General features: G+C 37.4%; 1 protein-coding gene across 2 annotated transcripts in view; it reads right to left on the bottom strand.

The window, feature by feature from the left end:
* The window catches only part of LOC102234533 (semaphorin-6D-like), a 171661-nt gene that overhangs the window by 113822 nt on the left and 35303 nt on the right, over positions 1 to 22536 (bottom strand). For both annotated transcript variants that reach the window (XM_023345086.1, XM_023345087.1), the window contains exon 2: positions 13636 to 13757. The gene's annotated coding sequence lies outside the window, so the exon portion shown is untranslated. The remainder of the gene's footprint in view (positions 1 to 13635; positions 13758 to 22536) is intronic.

Below are 22536 nucleotides of genomic sequence, written 5' to 3'. Positions count from 1 at the left end.
CTTGATTATTTAAGCATTTTGAGTAAAAATATATTATTAAAGAACTAGTTATGATGGTTGGAGTCAAACACAGGCAGAAACTACAGACCGTATTAATGAAATCTACAAAACAATGATGTGTACATTAAAACTATTGCATCGCGGTCAATATTGTTGATGTTCTTCTTGCAAGACGATGATCTGAAAACTGTATTTTTTTCCCTTTTGCTGGTTTAAACTATTGGAACGAATTCACTCTTATCTGTTTCTGCTTGGAAACCGTGAATTTCAGTGGAATTTCAGTCAGCGATATCTCATCTAGTTTTGTTTTGGAGCCGTCTGTCTTCTGAAATGCAAACAATATGGCACCGACCAGATTGCTGTATGATGAGCCATGAACACACTTTTATGAAACTCCTCCAAGAATACGCCTGTTCACATCAAAATGGGAGCGACTTCTGTGACAGACTGAGAGACACACAGAAGCAAGAAGAGGTCCAACAGGACTGATCAACCAGGATGCATTTGTGATGTTTTACTCGCTGTCAGATTTTTCGCTTAAAGCTAATAAAAGTTTGCTTTGTTTTGACATAACTGTGGATGACTTTGAGGCTGGGTTGAAACAATGTTGTGCTGATCAAGAGGACATTCAGAACTAATCCTGATCACACCGGTGGCACATTAATACCCAACGACAGGTTTGCAGGTTTGACTGTCTTCTTCCTGACATGCTGATGTAAATTTCCCCGTTTGTCCTTGAGGTCAATTTGATGGGATGTCCACTCCTGGACAGATTTACTGTCTTAAAAATGTCCCACTTGTGACTCATCTTTCTCTCTGTTAAAAAAAGACTTCCAACAAATATTTATTGTAGAACTTCAAACATGCTCCCAAAAGTCACAAAATGATTAAATCTCGGACGACCTTGGAAAAACCAAGATTAACTAACATTCAGATGTTTTGATTTTGATGCAGACCAGAAACCCTCATTGCTATCCCCAACCAGTCGCCTCCCTCATATGGAGAACCCCCTCTGTGAACCACATTCCAGCTGACTAATAATCAGTCTTCTGAAGTGGCGATAAAAGAAAATATCCCCCTGAGGAAAAATCCCTTATGGCTCTTGCTATTGAATTTTGCTTCAAATGAAGCTGCTGCCAATCAACTAGCTCCCAAATACACTTGAAGAAGAAAAGGTAGAGATTCCTAATGCTTAGCTAAACCCCTGCTTGCTTGCTATTGAGCCTTTAAGGGATAAATATTAGGAATTAGGCAGGAAATGCTGCCTGGAAACCTTTCAGGGAGCCGAGACTGAGAGGCAAACTGCCGCTGAAGCATAAACTTTTTGACAGAGTCGGTATGAGCCCTGCATAAGGAAATAAATCACTTGACTTTTAATGAGACTTTATGGCCAGGGGAGAAAACACACTGACAGGAAGAGGGGCTGATGGACGGAGCTGTTGTTTTCCAGGAAGATGGCTGGAAAACAAAGAAGGAGGATAGAGGGGGAAACGGAGGGGCTGATTGGGAGAGGAGGGGGACAGGACGCCTGAGGGGCCACTTAAGCTAATTAATGGATCATTGTGCACATTCAGCGAGCGTGCATGTTGTGTTTTAAGGGGGCTTAAGTCTTCATCCATTAGACAAATGAGAGGGCAGGAGGGAGGCTTCAAGTGGAAGTCTAATGGGCAGTAACACGCACACACTAATGGCTACATAAAGTAATCAGTCTCCTGGACTAATCAGGATTTTTTTAATGAACATCCAATCTCTCACTCTGAGGCTACAAAACGCACTGATTGAATTAGACCATGGTTCGAACCACAGCCGTGGGGTAAAGAAGTAGCAGGGATGACGGGGGGAGAAGAGGGATGTTTTTTTTTAGGGGGAAGGAGGAGGAGGAGGAGAAGGTGCACAAGAAGCTGAGCAGGTGATTCACTTGGTGAAGTGAGCCCAGAGCCTCAGTCGGTCCCCTGTGTCACACCTCGTCACTCAGATATTTATGCATCAGTTTTAACCCTTAACTGACGGCAACAGGTTTGCAAATTGACCCATCTACTTGAATTTTTAGCGATACTGCATCAGCTGTTATGCTTTTTTCAGCTAAATATCCATCAAGCGGTAGCAGGGTGCTGGATTCACAGTCCCACATACTATAGTTTTCACTCCCAACATGTGTTTTTCATGGTATGTGTCAAGTTATTTCTGGTGCTTTGGCTCTTAACCACTTCTTATATCATGCCAAGTTGAAGAGCAAGTCTGGCTGCGGCTCCCCACTCTGCAGGCAGTCTGTAAGCCTCTCTATGATATGTTTTTAGAAATAATAATCAGATTCATTCTGGTAGATTAGAGCTCCTCACGGCTCCATAAATACCCCAGCTCACCCCCACCCTACACTGGCTGTCGACCACCTCAGTGAAAATCTCAACATTTCTTCTTTTTTTTTTCTCCATTCAGTCCGAGGCAACAGATTAAACAGATTGAGCTCACAGCAGATCTCTGGGTTAATTTCCATTTGATTTAAATATTCACTCCCCTCTTTGAGGAATCGGAGCCTGACTGATATCTGAATCTGATCTGAAATAGCTCCTTCGAATCTCTGAGCACACTGCTGCCTGGAGAAAGGAAGATTTTAAACATACTCACAATCATACGCTTATAAAAATGTGGAAGACTGAGAATATCGCTGGTTTCCTGACAGGCAAAGACCACTTTGAAATCTCAAACCCTAACGTGAGATAAATAGAAGACGCTTTTCTTTATACTCAAGAAAGCCTAAAATGTAATCCTGTTTCATGTTGCTTAGCCTTTTTTTCCCACAGCAAAGTAGCACAGAGTGTATTTAGAAAACCACAGTGAAATAAAATTTGTCGGCTACAACTACGGTAAAATCTGCACCAGCAAATACAGGTCTGCATTTGAGCAGATATGTAGCTCAACTTGTTGAAACAATTACCATGTAAAATGTGTTTTATGAGAGTCGCACTGAAGCCAAATTATGCAAATTTCATGCAAGTAAATGAATGACTAAATTTATAAGATGCTACGTTATACACTCAACATAATTTATTTTTGTCATCAAGACTAAAAAAGGCAAATAAATAAAAAGTAAACTAAGAACTTGCTGATCTAGAATTGCAACATCACTTAACAGTCGCTATTCAAAAGGAGAAATTCTTACTCCATGTACTAGTCTGATATTTCTAACAAAAACTTCACGTTTAACAGATTTAACTTACTTTTTTATACATCGTGTATTCTGGTAATTCGGTTGTCTTAATTCTTTAGACCCAAGCACTGATTTCGATACAGTGGTTCATACTTTTTATTTTTATCTCATCTGGAGTTGTGTCTGGTAAAACAGGGGAAACTAATAATTCTATGTTTGTCAAACATTAAGTTGTCTGATTCATCTAGATAAATACATCTGTTAGCTTCAGAGTGACCCATGGCTCTATTTTAGGGCCCTTTCTCTTTTCAACTGACTTCAGACTAAAGAGATTTTAAAAAATAAGAGGAAACATACGCATGCATTTTAAGTTCTATACTGTTGATATATCTGCTTCTATATTCCAGAGATCGCATGCATTTCTGATTTTAAACTTGAAACTTAAATTAGCTCTATTAACGTTACCATCTAAGGGGAAGACTTCCCTACCATGACACGACTTTGAGAAAGTGATCCATGGTTTGGATAACTGAATCTCTTTACTCATTGGGGCTGGATCAGTCCGTCATTCACTCCCTGCAAGTTCTCCAAAATTCAGCCACTTGCCTTCTTAACAGCCAAGTGACATGACCACTTTGTGCTGGTTTTAGCCTCCTTGCTTTGGATGATTTTAAAGAGTCTTCATGAACTGGCATCGGATTATTTTAAGGATCTATTAATCAGTCACATGCCCATCAAAGTGTTGGAAATGTCACACCAGCTACTTTTATAAATTCCTACTGGGGGATTTTCATTCTTGGCCCTTAAGCTCTGGAACAATCTCCTGTTTCAAGTTAAATCTACCAGGACTACAATGTCTTTAAAAAGAACTTTAAATCCTACCTTTCTACAACAGACATTTTGCACAAACTGGTTTCTAATTTTTACTTTTTTTATTTAGTATTTCTATTTATTCATTTGTTGATTTTGTACATCTTTTTTCTTTTATTAGGCTCTTATATTGTGCTAAATTTCATTCCAATTTGCCCGTAGAGAACTTTGGTGTAGCTGCCGTTTTTAAATGTGCTCCATAAATGATATAGAACGATGCACAATTGGCTAGTTTACAATTAAACCACCCAGCAGCAAGAATAAAAAAACTATAACAATGCTGTTAAAATCCCCCATAAAGAGAAGTGTGAACATCTCCTGTGAGCCCTCTCTGCCCTTGTTTGACAAAATGAGAACACTGAAACATACTAGACCCTCTATGTTGAATTTCACCTTCAAATAATGATATTTTTCTTCTTCGCCTTCCTCCCATGTGTAGCATGTCTCACTTTCAGTCAGTCTCTCCTTAGTGTTGGTTTTCTGGGTCAAACAGGAAACAGTGGCTCTTTCAAATTTGGGACACTGTCCAAATAAAATATATTTTATATACCCCATATCCAATGTGGGTCAACAACAAGATCCAATGACCAACATGATGAAAAATATCCAAAACATCCATGGTGTTTTCTCTGTTTTTGTCTTTCTCAGACATAGAAACAGTAGACATGATATACTGGCTTGTTTTGAGCTGCTTAGGAAATTAGGTCATAGACTAAGATAACTTTCAGGGTGAGAAAAGGGCAAGTTGGGATTAATAAAGACACAAAAACATCTCGAACAGGACAAAGCGGTTTCTTTCAGTCTATAAAAAACTGTCAACCAAGAAAATATGTTTCTTTTTGGAACTATTTAAGTGTGATTATTAACTTAAAGCCACTAAAACTTAAAATCTATCAACATCTAGATTTTCTAAATCCACTTCATTGTTTGGACTGGTGGAAAAGCATGATCCTATCACAGCAACCGGCGAGCAAAAACATGGGTCATTTTTTCATCAAATGTTTTCCAACTTTACTCTGACATTTCCACACATTTGAGTGAATAAGAAGATCATAAAAATAAATTCCAACATAGCAGCTGGAGCAACAAGTTCATCGATACATACACCATAGGAAGGCAATAGTTGTTTGAATCTATCAGAGATATACTCACATTGGTCTAGTGCAAAGGTGCAAATAGTGCTAATTTTGTCTCAAAAGTTGGGACTGGGACCTGGAAAACGTTTCACATCCGAGTTGAATGTGCTCCAGATGCAAGTCGGAACACCAGAGGGATTTGCCAAATTGCTCAGGCCAACAAAATTGACAACACAAGCAAGTAAGATCAAATTTTTAACATTTGTTTTCTGAATATTTGTAAATTAAATCAGTATATTTGATTTAAGGCCTTTGTATAAATCCTAGGCAAGGTAAATTTGTAAAAAAAAATTACCCAAATTTCCCCCTATGCACACATCTTCAAAAAACAATCTTTTTGTGATGTTCAGGTTAGAAATGTGTTAAATATGATTCTAGGGTGAAACAATAAAGCAAATAAGCTTTTTAACTTTGTTGTAAGCTTGGTGTAGCCATAACAGACTTTTTTTCCAAAAACCAAACTTGACTTTAAACTGATCACACATCATTTGTTTAGTATAAAATAGTTCAATAAAGTCTAAATTGCAACTGAATGCAAGTTATTAAAGTGACGTCTAAATGATATTTCTCACTCTAGAAACCTTTTTTCTGGGTGTTTTCACTGGAAGTATTTTGTCATTCATCTGTGTTTTTGTTTATATAAAAACAACCATATTATCTTTCATGTTCCGTTTTTGCTTTTTGACTGATCACTAAAATGCATCATTTTCCAACCGACTAATTACTGTGAAGATATGAAGTCTGGCCTGTAAATAAAAAATACAATCTGGCAAAACCAACAACACAACTTGGTACCAGTTCAGCTAATGCAGCTTCTATTGTAGCAATTCCACATAAATCTTGAAGAGGCCATTTTAAAAGCATTAGCAACAAAGAGCAGAGTCAACAGACATACATTATGGCTGTGCATGAAACATTCAGAGTTATATATCACAGGCGTTGGTGGGGAGGGGTCAGAGGGTATTAGAGCGTTTTTCAACAGAGGGGATTAAAGACATGAGGGAAACAAGGGAGGAGGAGGAGGTCGAATCTTATTGTGTTTAATCGTAAGACAGACATGAGGCCCCACCCGAACACCGCCAACTGGTCAAGGTCACACACCAACACACACACACACCCACCCACGCGGGCAAGAAGATTAACCCTTTCAGCCATTTAAAGTCGAGGAAAAGGAGCCAAGTCAGAGTAACAATCTCTGAGATTCCATCATCATCCTCCATTTTCTGAGCTGCCAATCACATGACCTCAAGACTGAGGGGAAATTGGGAATATTAGAAACTTGTCAGTGAAAAACAATGTACAAAACTAAATATGGTCCAAACTCAATTTGAGGCAAAATCTAAAACTTATCCATATACACCGCATGACCAAATATTTACTTTTTTGATGCAAACAAATGTTTTTCATTATTACTAAAGTATGGTTTAATGGGGGGAAAAAAACATGAAATAGAAACACCAAAAATTTCTTTTAGCATTTAAAGTCCACCATATGCGACATAAGTTTCATTTTAGTAACTTATTTAATTCAAATTTGCTAATAAAGAGTTTTAATTGTAATGTGACTGTAAAAGGAAGCATTGCCCTTATTCTGGATGCTGCTGCAGTCTGGTTAATAGTGTGATTACACATGGCTGCTCCCTGGAGTCAGACTAACAGGAAGCTTTTCCAGCTACTTGACAGCAGAGAAACAACACGAGGTAGGGGATACTGGGCCCAGTCATCTAAATCAGCTCTTGGGTTAATGTCGAGGTGCTGAGACATGTTTTTGTTTCAGCAGCATTTCCGTTTACAGGCACAATTTCCACAGTGCTGCACGCTCGAGCCAACCCTGGGGTTTGGACTTTTCCGCACTAAAAAAAGAAGACAACTGGAATGCTACACCACTCTGACTTTAAGATTGCTGCTGGTTTAACATGTTTCTGCTGTGTGTGTGTTATTCACTGTGCATTGGGGCGACTCAGGCCTTCAACAGGACAGAGATCAGATAATCCCTTATGCCCTTAATCCCTGATCAGGGAGAGGAACAGTTGGGAAACACAGAGGGGGCCCCAACATGCTTCAAATGTTTGGGGTGAATAATCTCCAGCCAAAAATGTCTAAAGTGTTTTTAAAAGTACCAAAAATGTGGGTTTATTTTTTAATTTATAACTGCTGCTGTTTGGCTTTCAAATATACAGAATGTTCTAGTAAAACCAAAGTTTCAGTTTTAAAAACTACATCAAGTTTATGCTTATGGTATAAATTCTGTTATAAAGTAGATTAGGGACCTACGACAGTAAAGTCTTCTTAGCAAGGTTAGTAGTTGTCAACCAGCATATTTTATGAGTGATGTCACCTTGTTCAACTCACTATATTGCATCAAGCAGCTACCGTGTAAACAGCTGATTACCGTTTTTATGTTCTTATTCTGTACACTATTACATAGAGACATAGAATAATAGCTTCTCTTTTTATTTTTAAATAGACAAAAGCTAGATTGAGAAATTGTTCAAAATCTCTGAAAATGATCCTACTGCAAACTGTAGGGTTAAAATAGAAGAGCAGCCATATGTTCTTCCTGGGATTCAGTCCATCTGGTCAAAGCTGCCAGATTGGGTCATTTCAACATATTTAACTGACAAGACAAGATTTTGATACATAAAAACAGGATAAGAGCTTAGCAATATATCTTTTCAGAGTTGTGGTAAAGATTTAATGAACTTTCACAAAATCAAAACTTGATTTGTTTAATTACCACATTTTAATTCTTGTCTAATCCAACGCCAACAGAAACCTTAAAAATTTTACCTCCTCTGTATTTTACAAACAAAAAGCCTACATAAACTTTAAACCGTTTCAAAGATTAAATATTTTAGGTTTTCAACCTAGAGCTGATCAAATTCAGTCAAGACTCAAGAAAAGACAACTTTTCAACTCTGCACCAGTAGCAGGAAACATACAAGATGACAAGTTCAGCTTCATTAAATGCTAACGGTTAGAAAGCTGCATTCTCACAGAGCCTCCAAATCATTTCCGTGTTATCCGTCAATGTCAGCGTTTCTTTTTCCTGTAGAAGCCCAGAAGTGCCAGAACATAAATTATTTTTAAAACGGTCGTGTTGCATTAACACTTTTGTAGCCAAGTGTTGTCAGGCAGAGAAAGAGATTTCATGATCAGTTAAAGAGCAACTTCCGTCCTAGTTTCAAAATAAAAATAACAAACATGGATGCTAATAACTGCTTATGGTTATTTTGAAACAATTATATTCCAACAACTATGTAGACATTTCCAACAAAAAGTTCATTTTGAGAAACGCTGAGAAGTTTTATATAATGACTTCTCAGATGACATCAAAACTGATTGGCTATTAATATCTACACTAATCAGCAAAGAGGGTGTTTCAATCATTTAAAGCTGGTCATTATTAATTCCACCACTACATTCAATCAATACTTGACTTTTAATTACTTTTAATGATTTTTAATCACTCTAATGATGCAAATTTTCTTTTAAAGGTTTTATTCAGTCTCATTTCCCAAAACCATCCAAAAACATTAATGCCAAGTTTTATCAAAAGAAAAAGCTTCTCAAGCAGCTCGTAGGAGTTGGTGTGAAACTGATTTCATTAGTAATTTTAGGGGTGTTTGTTGATACTTGGCCTCAGAAAAACGTGCTTGTTGGCATCTGATTCTCCATCTTATCGAGGCAGGATAACAGGAGAAGCAGGAGGAAACAAACCGAAGCAGCATTTGGTATTTTTGTTTGGTTGAGTGTTTTTATTTGGCAGCACAGAAAGTGAAACTCGACTGTCAATAAAACCAAAATGTGGCAGGGAAAAGTTGTGTCTGTTGCACTGGAGCCAAGAGGGTCAGCCAGAAAATTTGGAAAGCTTTTATCTTCACAACCAATACACCTCTTGAGTGGTAGAGATATGAAACTGAAAGGGTTATTTAGGTAATTATCTGATAATTTTCCTAATTAGCTTTCAAAAGACATATTTCCAGTCAATTTATTTTAATAACTTTTTGTTTTTGTTTAAAGCTAATTTCCTGTGGGGTTTTTGTTTTTCCTTTTGCAATACAGTTCTGTCAACGAACACTGACCTCAATTCTTACATATTTATAAACCTTTCTCAACTTAAATTCTAATTTCCCTTCAGTAAATTCACAGTAAGTCAGGTCATAATATCAAACATAAAATGCACGAAAAAAAGGAAGTGAAGATCTTCGTTCTGACTATATGTACAACTAATAACCTGCTCATAAGATGAAGTGATGGAAGAAAAAAAGTTTTGTGGTGTCATATCAGTTCTAAGCTCAGCCTTTTCTGCTGTCACTCCCATAAAAAACAGACAAAAAACTGAAACAACAAACACATTAAATAGACAGTGTCTGAGTTGGAGGCATATATCAAAGACGCTCCCAGTTGGAGTTTGACAAAGTGAAGTAAAAATAGAAAGAAAGTCGCTGTTATGACTGCTCCTGTCAAACGAGATGCAAGGAGGAGAGCACGCAGTTTCATCAACCCCGTTTCATCACACACACAAATAAGACATCACTTCCTTAAAGGAATTATTTTGAGATCATTAGGATATAAACATTCATAATTTACTACACTAGCTATGATTGTACATACCACCTGTAGCTCAACTTTTTAAAGATTAAAAAATTTACTAAACATTCACATCTTTGTGATAAATATGCTAAAGTAAATTGTACTTATTTCAATGATTAAATGTAGACAGAAACAAGATGTATATACAAGACTAAATCTAAAAAAGTTTGATTAGACAAAATTCTTTCCACCATGAAGTAAAACTAAGAAATCATCCTGTAAACAAATTGTCTAAGGCCTAAATGATTATTGCTGTGAAATGTGAAGAATGACGACGCTGGTACTAAAGTACAGTCACACAGGAGCTGCATTTCATACCAAACATGTCGCAGTACAACAATGATGAGTCTTCCTCCTGCAAGCCCTATTATGTGATGCAACAACCAATAGCTGATTGAATATATCTGGAGCTTTAACCCCCTGGTGTCACTGTTGAGCCTCACTTTACACTGGGATCCTGTGCAGTTTGAAAAACGGTGCGCACCGCAGCATTTGATTTGGCAGAGAAGCAAAGAGTCAAGAGACATCAGAAATAGATAAGCTCCACGTCTAGAAAACATTACATAAATGTTGCATCAAACACTATTTCCATCATGGGAAAAAAGTGGAGGAGTTGAAGGAGTACAAATACCTCGGCGTTCACCTGCACAACAGGCTGGACTGGAATTGCAGCACTGAACAAGAAGGGACAGAGCAGACTGTACTTCTGGAGGAAGCTAAGATCTGTGAAGGTTTGCAGCAAGAAGCTGCAGATCTTCTACACGTCTCTTGTTGAAACTGTTAAAGTTCAACAACCTGATAAAGAAGGCCGAGTATGTTCTGGAGATGGTGGTGCAAAGATGGATTCTTCATAAAAATCAAAAATAACTACAGACCCTGAGCATCCTCTTCATGAGACTGCTTTACAATAACAGAGTATCTTCAGTCAGAGGCTACAGATCGCTGTAATACAGTCTGCTACAGGAAATCATTCCTCCCTAAACCCAGCAACCAACAACTCTGAAAAAAACATGAGTTACAACAACTTTTAATTTTCTTTTGAGATCAATAAAGTATTTTTAATTAAACTGAATTAGGGTTCCAGCCAGGATACATCATATCCATTCCAGATTACTGTTCTGCTAACAATCTTATTGATTTTATCCATTTAAAATGTGAAAATGTAATGTAATTTGCAACTATGTGCCATAATGGATCTGTGACAGGAAATCATGACTAGGACATTTCATCAATCAAAACATTTTCCTGAGGCTGAGTCAGCGCTTAATGAAAGAAAATTGTGATTATATGATGCAGAAACAAGGTGCAGCATTGGAAGACTATACATTAGTTTTACTTGCAAGAAAAACAAAAACATTGAGTAAACAAACATTATAAAAACATCTCACCCCCTGTCACCACATCAGGCCTTCCTAGAGGGAAACTTTGAACTTGAGCAACATGGAGAAATATTACTAATTCTGCTTATGATCTGCTAAATAGCAGCTTTCACTTAGAGACATACAGCAATTATCGTCCACTCATAGAGGGCCAAAATGCACCAGTTTATATACCGTCTACTTGGAGAGGAGCAAAAAAATGACTGAAAAACAGAATGTAGTGATTCCTCAAATATATTAAAGCAGTTTCTGTATCCTTGTGGTCCCTGAGAAATAAATTTATTCAAATGGGGTAAACAACAGATGTTCTCACATTGCTTTTCTGAAAAATAAGCATCACTGTTTTTCTTCTTCTTCTGTACATGATCCGACTTTGTGTTTTCTTTAACAGCTGTGTGTTGGGAGATACCCTTTGAATGGAAGTATTATTGTCACTGTGGGCGTGCAACAATCGGCTCAGTCGCAAAACATCTGGGCTCTTCTCCAACATGCACTGAGGAGAAGAGCGCTAGCAGACTGATGGTGAGCAGGTAGAGAGGATGAGATTTATGTCAAAACGTTCAAAATTAACCAGACAGAACACAGGAGAAAAAGATACTAATGTAGCCTGAAGAGTGGCTTCTATCCAGTTACATATCCAGAAACAACAACAACGTCTTTGCCGGCTTAAACCACTCACACAATTATATTTCACAATTGGCGTTCTTTCTCAAACGTCAATTGTGTTGATGGTTTCCCATCAAGATCTCTCCAATCTAAACATTTTCCACAAAGTCTCGATTCAGGATAATTTAGTCATTTTACAATAGTATTCATATTCCATGAGGATAATTGAAAATATATATTCCTAAAACATGATTGCTAACATAATATTCCCCAAACCTTCAGACAAGGTGTAGCAGCAGCTCCAACAACTTTCTTCCTAATAAGTGTCCTGTTAAATGTATTTAGAGGGAAATATGTGAGGCAGAGGTACCTGGTGATTTATTGCATTAAAACCTGTTTATTATCTTTCTAGACTGTGTGAAAAACACAGCCTAACATTTCCAACACATCAGCTGCAAAAAAGTGAACTGAATATCTTCACAGAGTGGAAATAATCTTGCTGAAAAATGCAATGATCCAGATATAATGGCATAAAGAAATTAACAGCGGGAACTAAAACCACTAGTTTTTCAGTGACAGATAATACCTTGCTGTTCTTTGTGCAAAGGTCATCACCTCTAAACTGCGTAGAAACATATTTTTCATGCCCCATATTTCTACAAACTCTTTTTCCTGCAACAAACCTAAACTTGACTCATCCAGACTCCCTTGTTGTTAATTAGCGACACTAAGCCCCTAAAAGAACCTCCATTCACTTCACTTATAAAATGCAGAAACTGTACCAACTCCCATCTGAGTTTGCGAACACTATTTTTATCAAAATCACTGGATGCAGTCTTCACCTCTCATCCAGAAATGAACTGAACTGTGCTGCATGCATTTTTACAAGTTCAAGCAGGTCTTTAACCTTCACTTTTCCCGTGAGATCTCTGCAGCGATTCAAAGTAATCTGGGACTAGTCCAACTCCACCAACACAAAGACACACACACAGATCCTGTAGATTATATTCACAATCACACAGAGCAGGATTCATAGCAGACAACTGTGTGGCCCTTCCACTAACATGTTACACGTGTCTTTCTTACAGCAAACTGTTTTTCTTGGACTGAATTCAGGAAAGCTATTGATTCTACACAATGATCTGTACAACAGCAAAAAAAGAATCACACAGACAAAGATGTTATAACTAACCTTGTGAGGAACACTGTTTTGTCCAGTTTGAAGACAGAACCGATGGATTCCCCATGCATGAACTGAGATTCAGCATAAACAACCGGAACAAAGAAAGCAGACAGCCAGAACTCTATTCAACTATCTCTTGTTTTATGTTTTCTCCAGTTCACTTTAGGACGCAGCAGTTTGAAATTCATGCTTGAATAAAGATGTAAGCATCTCTATAAGCCAAACACAGAACTATAAGAAAAGTCCCTTTATAAACCATCTAGAACATATTACCTCAGTGAACATCACTGCCATAGTGTCAACAAAATACCCAACAAGGTTTGTCAATAAATCATGAGCACAATATGCATGACGTCTTGAAATCAGAAGGTTGTAGGTTTGATTCCAGCTTCCTCTCGTCACATGTTGATGAGCCACTGCACAAGAAATTATGTATCATCTGTGTATAAATGGGCTCACTTGTGATTGTGAATGTGTCTGGATGGTCAATATGACTGGAATGGGCCTATACTAATTCAGTTTATCATTCATATACAGGGACTTTAGTGTTGGTCGGAAATGCAATCAAGCAGTACTTTATACTAACAAAAACAAATAACATGTTTAAGGTAAAAGTTCTAATACAACTTATAGATTAAATGAGGAGTAAGATTCACAAACTTCAGCCCATTAATACATAGCAACACACACTTATTGTGAATAGGAACAATCTCCTTACCTTGAATATGGGAGTGTCAAGCACAGGCAGCGTCGGAGCAGAACCAGTGACTGAGCGAGACGCTACCAAAGCCAAGAAGGGAAGGCCGTTTCAATCCTGATTGTCCCTGTGAGTTTATAAATCTGCAGAGGAAAAGAAGAGAGGGTGCCAGGAGTGAAATCAGTGTTTTTTTACTTTCACCCTGATGCACAGTAAGATTGGTGCAGGTTTTCCTGAGAACTGGGACACACATATCAGAATACGGCTCCGTGGAATATCAAGTTTTGATCCGAGCAGATAGAAGATGAAGACGCTGGGCTGATCATCCTCATGGTTGGAGCAAATATCAGGTACCACTATCATTTAACACCAACTAAAACGTGTCAGCAGCAGATTGCATTATCATAAGAAGTGGGTGGTGCGCTTCTTTCTAGGATCATTTGTCAGTTTTGAACACTCTGTATGAACATTTCCACATTTGATGAGTAACGAGCAGAATGCCCTCCTGACTCTAGAGATAGTTTTAATGTTGGTTGGTCTAAAAACAGTTTTAATTATTAAACTTCACAGAAGCACCATGTTTGCACAAAGTACAAGCACATACACAGTTTTTAGTTTTGCTTTACTCCATTTTAAAATAATTCACTTCCATGGATAATTAGAATAATGCAGAATAAAACATGTCATCTCAGGCACATTAGAGGAGTTTTCTATGTTAGAGGAAGATGTTGCCAGTAGCAGTTAATTTAACAGCTTGAGATAGGAGACAACACCCAAATTAATCAAATTTGAACAAAGTAAAATGCCCAAATTATACAGAGTTAATAAAAAGCTACCAGTCATTTTAAAATTACAGATTAATCCATCTCAACTAAAACGTATAACAAATTTTCTCCTTTGAAGTTATTCTGACTGAACTGAAACAATTTTATTTCTAGTTCCTCAATTTTGACTTTCTGAACAATCAAGGATTTTATTCTAACTATATAAATATTAAGTGGCTAATTTTACCAGAAGTGACACTTTATACTTCTTTTGCATGCTTGTTACACTTCAGCGATCAGAACATGAAACTATTTTAGATACAAGTCAAAGGAAACACAAGTGAACATAAAATCCAGTTTTTAACTGGATGGAGTTTTTTTATTAAAAGAGAGAAAAAAATAGATCTATGTTTTCCCTCACATAATCTACATCTTGTTCACCTTTTCACACATGCTACAATCTTTTCTTGTAGTGATAGGACCTATATTAAATGAATAATGTATCTTGTTCACCTAATGGCAACACCAACAATACTAGACACAACTAAAATGTTTCACCCTTTACCTGTGCAGATTGACAAAAGTAAAGCAAATTAAAATCTGATGTATTTTTCCACCTTAAACATCTTTTGTCGCTACCTTGAAACGATCATTTGAAATCTGAATTCAGGCATTCAAACCTCAAGTCAAAAGTGACTCCAGTTGTGTTTTAAGAGTTGCAGTTTTCTTTTGCTCAGTGCTAGAAATCCCTTTGCCCCAGTATGCTTGCTGTGAAACAGACAGATGACTGCTTCATGGTTTTTATGTATTCTAGATACAGACTTTATGCACCAAAGCAGCTCTTTGAACTGAGCGAAAAAATTTAACCACCTGAGTGAGAAGTAAAATACTGCTGGTGCTCAGGAATCAGGCCTCAAGCTCAGTTACAAATTGGAGGTGCTCAGTCTGCTAGTGGCAGCTGAACTTTCAATGCAATAATATAACGTATTAAAGTGAAACTTACCGCAACTAAATGTAGTAAAATAAAACCGAATGGGCTGCAGAGGGAGTAAGCTAGTTTACCCTGATGGATTGCAAATGAAAAATATCTAAAAAAATAATAATTTGATTCTGTAAGAACAAACAGAACAGCTCAATTTGCAAGAACTGATGCTCAGCTTACAGAATAAAGAAGCGGAAAGCAGGGAAGTGCCTCACTTCATAATTATTTTACATTCTGTTTTAATCTGATGAATTTCACACAACTTGCATAATATTTCACTGTGTCTGTTGACATTAAATGGAAGTCTCACTTTGAATCTCAGCTCTAATTATCTGCCTTGTAAGACAACAATGAATTTATAGTGAGCATGAAATCTCATTGCAGTCAGAGTTAGCAAGAGGCACAGAGTTTTCACCATCCACCAAATCCTATTTATATATAAAAAAATAAAAACATTTGATCATTACTGTGAAAAATTATACATGCGTCCCTTTCCTTACAAATTTAGAAAAATAAGGTATTGAAATCAATCTGCCTCCATCCAAAATAATAAAGCTAAAGATTCAACAGCCTCCTCACATTTCTGCTAAACATGTTGTTGATTGGAGCAACACAAGTGGAAGTCTTTTCAAGGGATTCCATTATTTGCAAGACATGATGGCTACATTTAAAACACAGTAGTGGCAGTGTGATGCTCTGGTATCAAAAACAAGCCACAATGTAGGGAAACAAATTCCACTTCTGCTAAAACATGTAAGAGTGGCGAAAAAAGTAAAAAGAAGAAGAAATCGATAAGGGGCAAACAATTCTTCATAGCAACTGCCTGAATCATAAAATCTACTGATGGAGGAAACCAGAAGAGATTTTATCATCAGGGAGACTCTTAGTGCAGGTTATCTGACTTTCAGGATTCTATAGCTAGACATAAAACATCCACCTCTCAAAAGGTTTTCTCCTCTCATACCAGCTGATTTATGTTTCAGTTTTTAATTTGCATCAAGTGCCAACAAATAAAACAAAACCCACACAAGGGCGGATACAACAGGATGGTTTTCATGCATCATTACTCCTTAAACTACCTGTGTGCAACAGAATTGTAGTAAACTTTTCATTTAAATCATAGTTGACACGTTGAACCTCCACACGCCATTACCCAGCAGCCCCTGCTGTGCATCTATGACACGTGCGCTCACAGGGTATGCAAGGTCGGTTCATTAACGCCCGATAGCAACACGCTTTGTGTTTCCATAATGAAATTCACAAAAACAGCCAAGTTGAGACCAAATCAATTTGTCTCCATTTATGTTTTTTTCTTCTTTAACAGACATCACACACACCCAAAAACACACACAGTTTCCTGCTGAGTCTCCAGTTGGTTGGAGCCCTCTGAGCTCTCAGCCACTCTGAAAAGATATTTCAAACTGAGACTGTAAGGCTGAAGAAATCACAGATTGTCTGCTACCGGAAACAACAAAGGCAGGATTGAAAAATGACAAATGTTAAATAATTCCCCATTTAAAATTAAATAATAAAATCTAATTTTAAAAAGAAAGTGAAGAGAGAATCCAGGGGATTTTAGAACTGATACCAGAATTATGCGTTTTTGTATACAAAGATCACAATAGATTTAAACTGTCTCATTGAGTCTTATCTATTTATCTAAAAACATTTGCCAAAATGTAGTATTACCCATTGCTGTAATTGGATAGTAATAATTCTGGCTGGTTGATTGGATAATGGGAAGGTAGGGAGACAATTTGTGGTTTGTTTGGTCATCGGTTAATGATAAAGTTTGTAATTGTGACTCTTTGGTTGGTAATAAATTGTTAATTGGTTGTTTAGGAGGTAGGTAATATTTGTGGCTGGTTAGTTAGTTGGTTAATTGCGATTAACTGCAGTTGACTGGTGGGTAATAATTGCATATGGTATAATTGTGGCAGGTTATTGGCTTGTTTGTTGATAATTATGGCTAATTGTGAGGGGAAAAAAGATAACTAGGGAGTATTTGTATGGTTCGTTATAATGTAGTTAATTAGTTTGCTGATAAAGATGTGCATAAAAATCTTAAAATTGCCATGGTGGTTTGTTACCTCAACATGTCATTTTGCTACAATGATCTGTAAATGAAGTTGACTCTTGGTCCGTTCACGTTTGTCAGAATTTCGGTCGTCTTAGATGGGATTGATGGATTAATAAAAAAATTTCTAGATACTATCTCAGCTCAAAAATTAAGTTAATTACAAAAACATACAATTACAACGTATTATACATGCGTCCCTTTGCTTACAGATTTAAGAAAAATAAGGTATTGAAATCAATCTACCTCCATCCAAAATAATAAAGCTAAACTCAGTGAATCACGAGAATCACTCTTTTTAAGAGTGTTTCTCAAGGTGGCACTTTCTTTTTATGAGATAATGTAACTGCAATAATATTACCCTGATTTTAAGACTTTTTATACAAGTGCCAAGACTTGAAGTTAATGTAATAAATGTATTTTATGCATTTATGAAGTAGATGGATAACATGTGATTCCCACTATCAAAACGTGCGTCATTGCATTGACAGCCGTTATCCCTTTACAGTAATTAAGAAGTCAAACTGGCTCTCTGGCAGCCAGTTGCTCATGAAACAATTAGGAGCTTTGCATCAGAGCAGAATAAGGATCTAAGGGGTTTTCATAATTAAATATGCAAACCAGGAGAGTATCATCACATCAAGGTTCAGATAGGTGACTTGGTCTCTGTCCATCTCCCTTCTCAGCTTAGCAAGTCAGCTAAAAGGTCAGAAACCCATCAGTTAAGATGTTGACTTACAGGGTTTACAGCTGTAGGCTGTGTGATGACAAAGAGCGCAGACACCTTGTGGAAAGGGAGGAGAGGGTTTGCCTGCGGTTGACAATGTCCAGCAGGTGAAAACCAAAAAGGTGTAAACAGCTTCAGCGACAAGGCAGAAGTTCAGACTGCGAGCACGGAAGCAGAGCAGCAGGGGAGGAACTTATTTAGAGACGGTGGGAGAATAAAATGGCAGGAGAATCAGATAGGAAACAGATGGGTGAGGCAAACTCACTGGCAGCTCTCAGTCAAATTTCTCTTTATGCAAAATGGGGGTTGAATCACATTTGATTGTGATTTGATTGCTGGCTCACAGTGCCGAATGCTCCTTGACCATTGTGTTTTCTCAGGATGAGACTTTGTCAAAGAAGAAAACATGGTCTGCTTTCCAGTTTCAAATTAAGCTCCAAGCAAAGACAATTTAAAAATGTCCAGCAAATTACAGTTCCGGGCGAGAGAAAGCAGAAGGCAGTAATTGCAATTACAACATGTAATCATTTACTTCAACGACAATGTCCAACAAGTAAAACAGAAAGGAAACTGATTTCGCAGAACTTCAACAATTAGTGACAAGAATAAGCAGCAAGCTTTACATCACCATTTAATCAAAGATCGAATAAATTACAAGCAGAAGATATTTTCACATTTTAATTAAAATGTTTCTCAGACGGTAATGAATTATGTAGCTTTTTGTTTCCTGAAAATGAGAAACATCAGTCAAGAAATCATTGAGAAACAATCAGGAAACAACTAGAAGTTTGGGGTGCAAATAGCAGTTTGTTAAAAATGTCCACTTTACCCTGAATTTTCATGCATCCTTTTGAAAATGTAAACTTCCACTTTGTCCAAAAGGCTGAAAATTTCACTCTCATCACAGCCAATGAAAAAGTGAGCAGGCAGTGGTAACCTGCTACTGCAAATGCTCAAAGTTCAAACAAAACTTTGTCACTTGCTTCATCACAAAATAAAGCAACTGATAATAACAACAACATTTTATTAATATTATTATTGTAGGGGCACAAATACGTAAGAGAAGCAGAATTTTTTATGACATGGAGACGATAAATGAAAGGGTGGTTCTTTGCTGTACACAGACCTGGCAAAAGAGAGACATTCAACCAGCTACAGAAAGAGTTAAAGGTATTGGCAACTTCCTGGAAGCACTATAAATGAAAACCAGGTACGGGATAATCTTTGATTTTCGGGTTACGCAACGCATTTCCCCGTCTGCTTTCTCAGGACGGAACTATGACATGTATACTTTAATAAAAGATCTGCGAAAGATGCATTTAAATTATGTCTGTTGTGATTTGGTGCCAGAAGCCCCACTAGTATAATAGTTAACACATTCAGGTTTTGTTTTATTGGTCCAATTTTTGGTTTTTAAATGGTGTCTTGAGGTTTTAAAAATGTTACGGTTTTAAACCTTCAGTCACAGTGCTCCTACGGTTTAATGTCCTTTTAATGAGATGCTAGAGAAAGGGCTGGAGAGCACATTAAAGCCACCGTAAATGAGTTTTGGCTCATGGCGTAGAAATAACACTGAATATCTCTTGGGACTGACTTTCTCAAAGATTCATTTACATTTTAATTGTTTCAATAATGAACATAAAGCAGCAAGTTCTTTGAAGAAAAGTTCACTTTAGCATTTTTCTGAATGGAAGTCATTTCTCTATACTGATATTTAAAACGCAAATTGTACAATTGTCAATCTTGTCAGTTCTTTTTTGTTTTAGAGATAGAGATAAATCGTTATTGTGATTGTCGCAAGGACAATGAAATTTAAAAGGTGCCATCAGTCAGTGCATATGCTTAAAATCAAATATATTGATTTTATATTGATTTAGAATCAAATATGAAACATGTGCTGCAACAACTCTCTTGTATTAACTGTAAAACATGTGAAGGTATTTGTATTTTAAACATATGGGTCACAAGAATATCATAAAACTGAATTCCCTGCTATAATACGTGAAGCATTAACTGGATAGCTGCCTGTCGGTTGAAAGATACTCCCATTCCCTCAGTGTGCTGTCAATACATACCATGAAACACTGTTGTAGCTCTAACAGCATGGCGGCTTTCTGTTGCCAGTTAAGCAAAATTCATTCCAAACTCCACAAGCCGACTGAATCTAATCCCAAGCATGAAAAGCTGCAGGGATCCAGGCATGGTTACACCCGGTCCCGCTTCACGCTCACACACTCTGCAGCCTGCGTGGGTTAATAAGTGTAAATCTGCTGCCTGTGTCTGCAGGAAAACTGTCAGATCTGTCACCTCATGCAGATTTACTACACCGGCGTCACAACCTCACAGGGTTAATGTGCCGCACACACGCTCACAATGCGGCCCACAAGCTGCAACTTTACATCTCACCCCTCAACTTCGGCATGTATTTATAGTGATGCACACGATTTACTGAAATGCAAGAATTATTATGAGTGCTTTAGCAGAGAAATCTGAGAGAAACCATAATTTAGTCAAATCTTTGATTAAAGAGTTAATAAATTTCAACTTGGGAAGACTCCACTTCTACACCTGATTTTTTTAATAGAAATTTATTAAGAAAGGGTAATGCAACTGTCTCAGCCTGCCATAAATGATCAGGATTTTGCCAAGCTTAATGCAAGTCATCTCACTTGACGGCAAGTCCCATTTCCTAGTGCGTCCCCCTATTAATAGGGATTTAATTTGAAATCAAAGAGTAGCAGTTCAAATATTATTGTGCTGCAAAATGAGAAAAAGAATTCAAGAAGTTGTCAACGGTTTTTGTTAATTCATGTGATTGTAGGAAGTCGGTAAAGATCATGTGCAACCAATTACAGATCTGCTATAATTACTGAATTTGTGGTTGCACATTTCTCAGCTTTCCACACATCGTGGTGTCTCTAAAAATGCTTTTTACACGCGTCAAAATGTGACGAAAAACCACACTTTATGAAAAATAAATAAATAATCACATCCTTCCTTGAATATTCAATTTGTGCCATTCATGATTCACCCCAATTAAGCACACTCAGCCACTTCATCAGGTTAATCTTGCTGGCACCACGCTGGATTCCCTTCGACCTTCATAAACGTCGTATTTTCTGCACCATAGATCAGAGGTGCCCAAGTCCAGTTTTGGAGAGCAACCATCCTGCAACCTTTAACTGCATCCCTTCTCCAAAACCTCAGAATCAAATAGATGCTCATCAGGCCTCTGCAGAGTGCAGCGACTGTCTAGGTCTGGATGTCCCTTCCACAGGTTAAACAAGGTATTGAAAGCATTACTCAGATTTTGCTCCATATTGACATGATGGCAAAATGCAGTTGATGCACATTTGTTGCTTGAACAACTGTCATGTGAATCTCCAAAGGATGCTCTATTAACATATAATCTGATGACTGTGGGGGCCATTGGAGTACAACAAACATCATATTCCTTCATATCCTGGTTGTAACAAGAGGTCGTTTAAGCCTTTTAATCACTTTGAACCAGTCTGTCTGGTGTCCTCTGAAATCAACAATCCATGCCACTGCTGCTTCCCAAACATTTTCTGGTTCTTGGACCAGTTTCTGTAAAGCTGGAGAGGTTTTGGCGGAAAAATCCAGCAGATCAGGAGTTTCTGAATCACTCAGATCAGCCAATCTGGTGCCAACAATTATCCCTCAAAGTCACTTAAATCCAGTCTTTCCAATTCTTATGCTCTGAATGGAAGCAAGTCATATTCAATGCATCCAGATGCAGTTTGCTGACTCGCCATTTTTTAACAAGAAATTTGTCCCAACTAAAGTGGCCAGTGAGTCTATTTTGCTTGTATAGCATATTGGGCTGAAGGGTGGGCGTCTCGCTGAACAGAAAGATCCACACACAACTTAAACTCAAATAAAAAGCCACAAAGATACAGAAATAATTCTTAGATGTTTAAAAAAATTACAATGTCCAGTTTTAAAAACATCTTTACAGACAAAAGGTGTGAACAAATACATGAAACTTGCATTGTTCTAGCTCAATTATAATTTGCCCCCTTTAGGAAGGAAAGGAAGCTTAAACGGTTACTCGTATACTACATAGATAAAAAAAAAAAAAACACATTTCTAAAAACTTAAAGGGCTTGTTGAACACCTGTGAGAAGCTAAAACTCTGTGTCCCCATCAAACAGACTATGAGGTTGCTGGAGATGAATACTCAATTGATTTTGAACAAATGCGTTTTGTTTCCTGTAGTAAAAGAAGGTAAATCGCCTTGTTAGCACACACAGCAGATTGTAATAAATGGGTTAATCCCACCATTGTTCTCACAATGTGTGTGTGACTATGTGGAGTTTTAGAACTTGTGAGGGAAGGTTTCCAGAGACTC

Source organism: Xiphophorus maculatus, chromosome 13 (genome assembly GCF_002775205.1).
Source record: "Xiphophorus maculatus strain JP 163 A chromosome 13, X_maculatus-5.0-male, whole genome shotgun sequence".
In the NCBI taxonomy this organism is placed as follows: domain Eukaryota; kingdom Metazoa; phylum Chordata; class Actinopteri; order Cyprinodontiformes; family Poeciliidae; genus Xiphophorus; species Xiphophorus maculatus.
The sequence above is the reverse complement of the archived record's forward strand: the minus strand, read 5'-3'. Positions and strand labels throughout refer to the sequence as shown.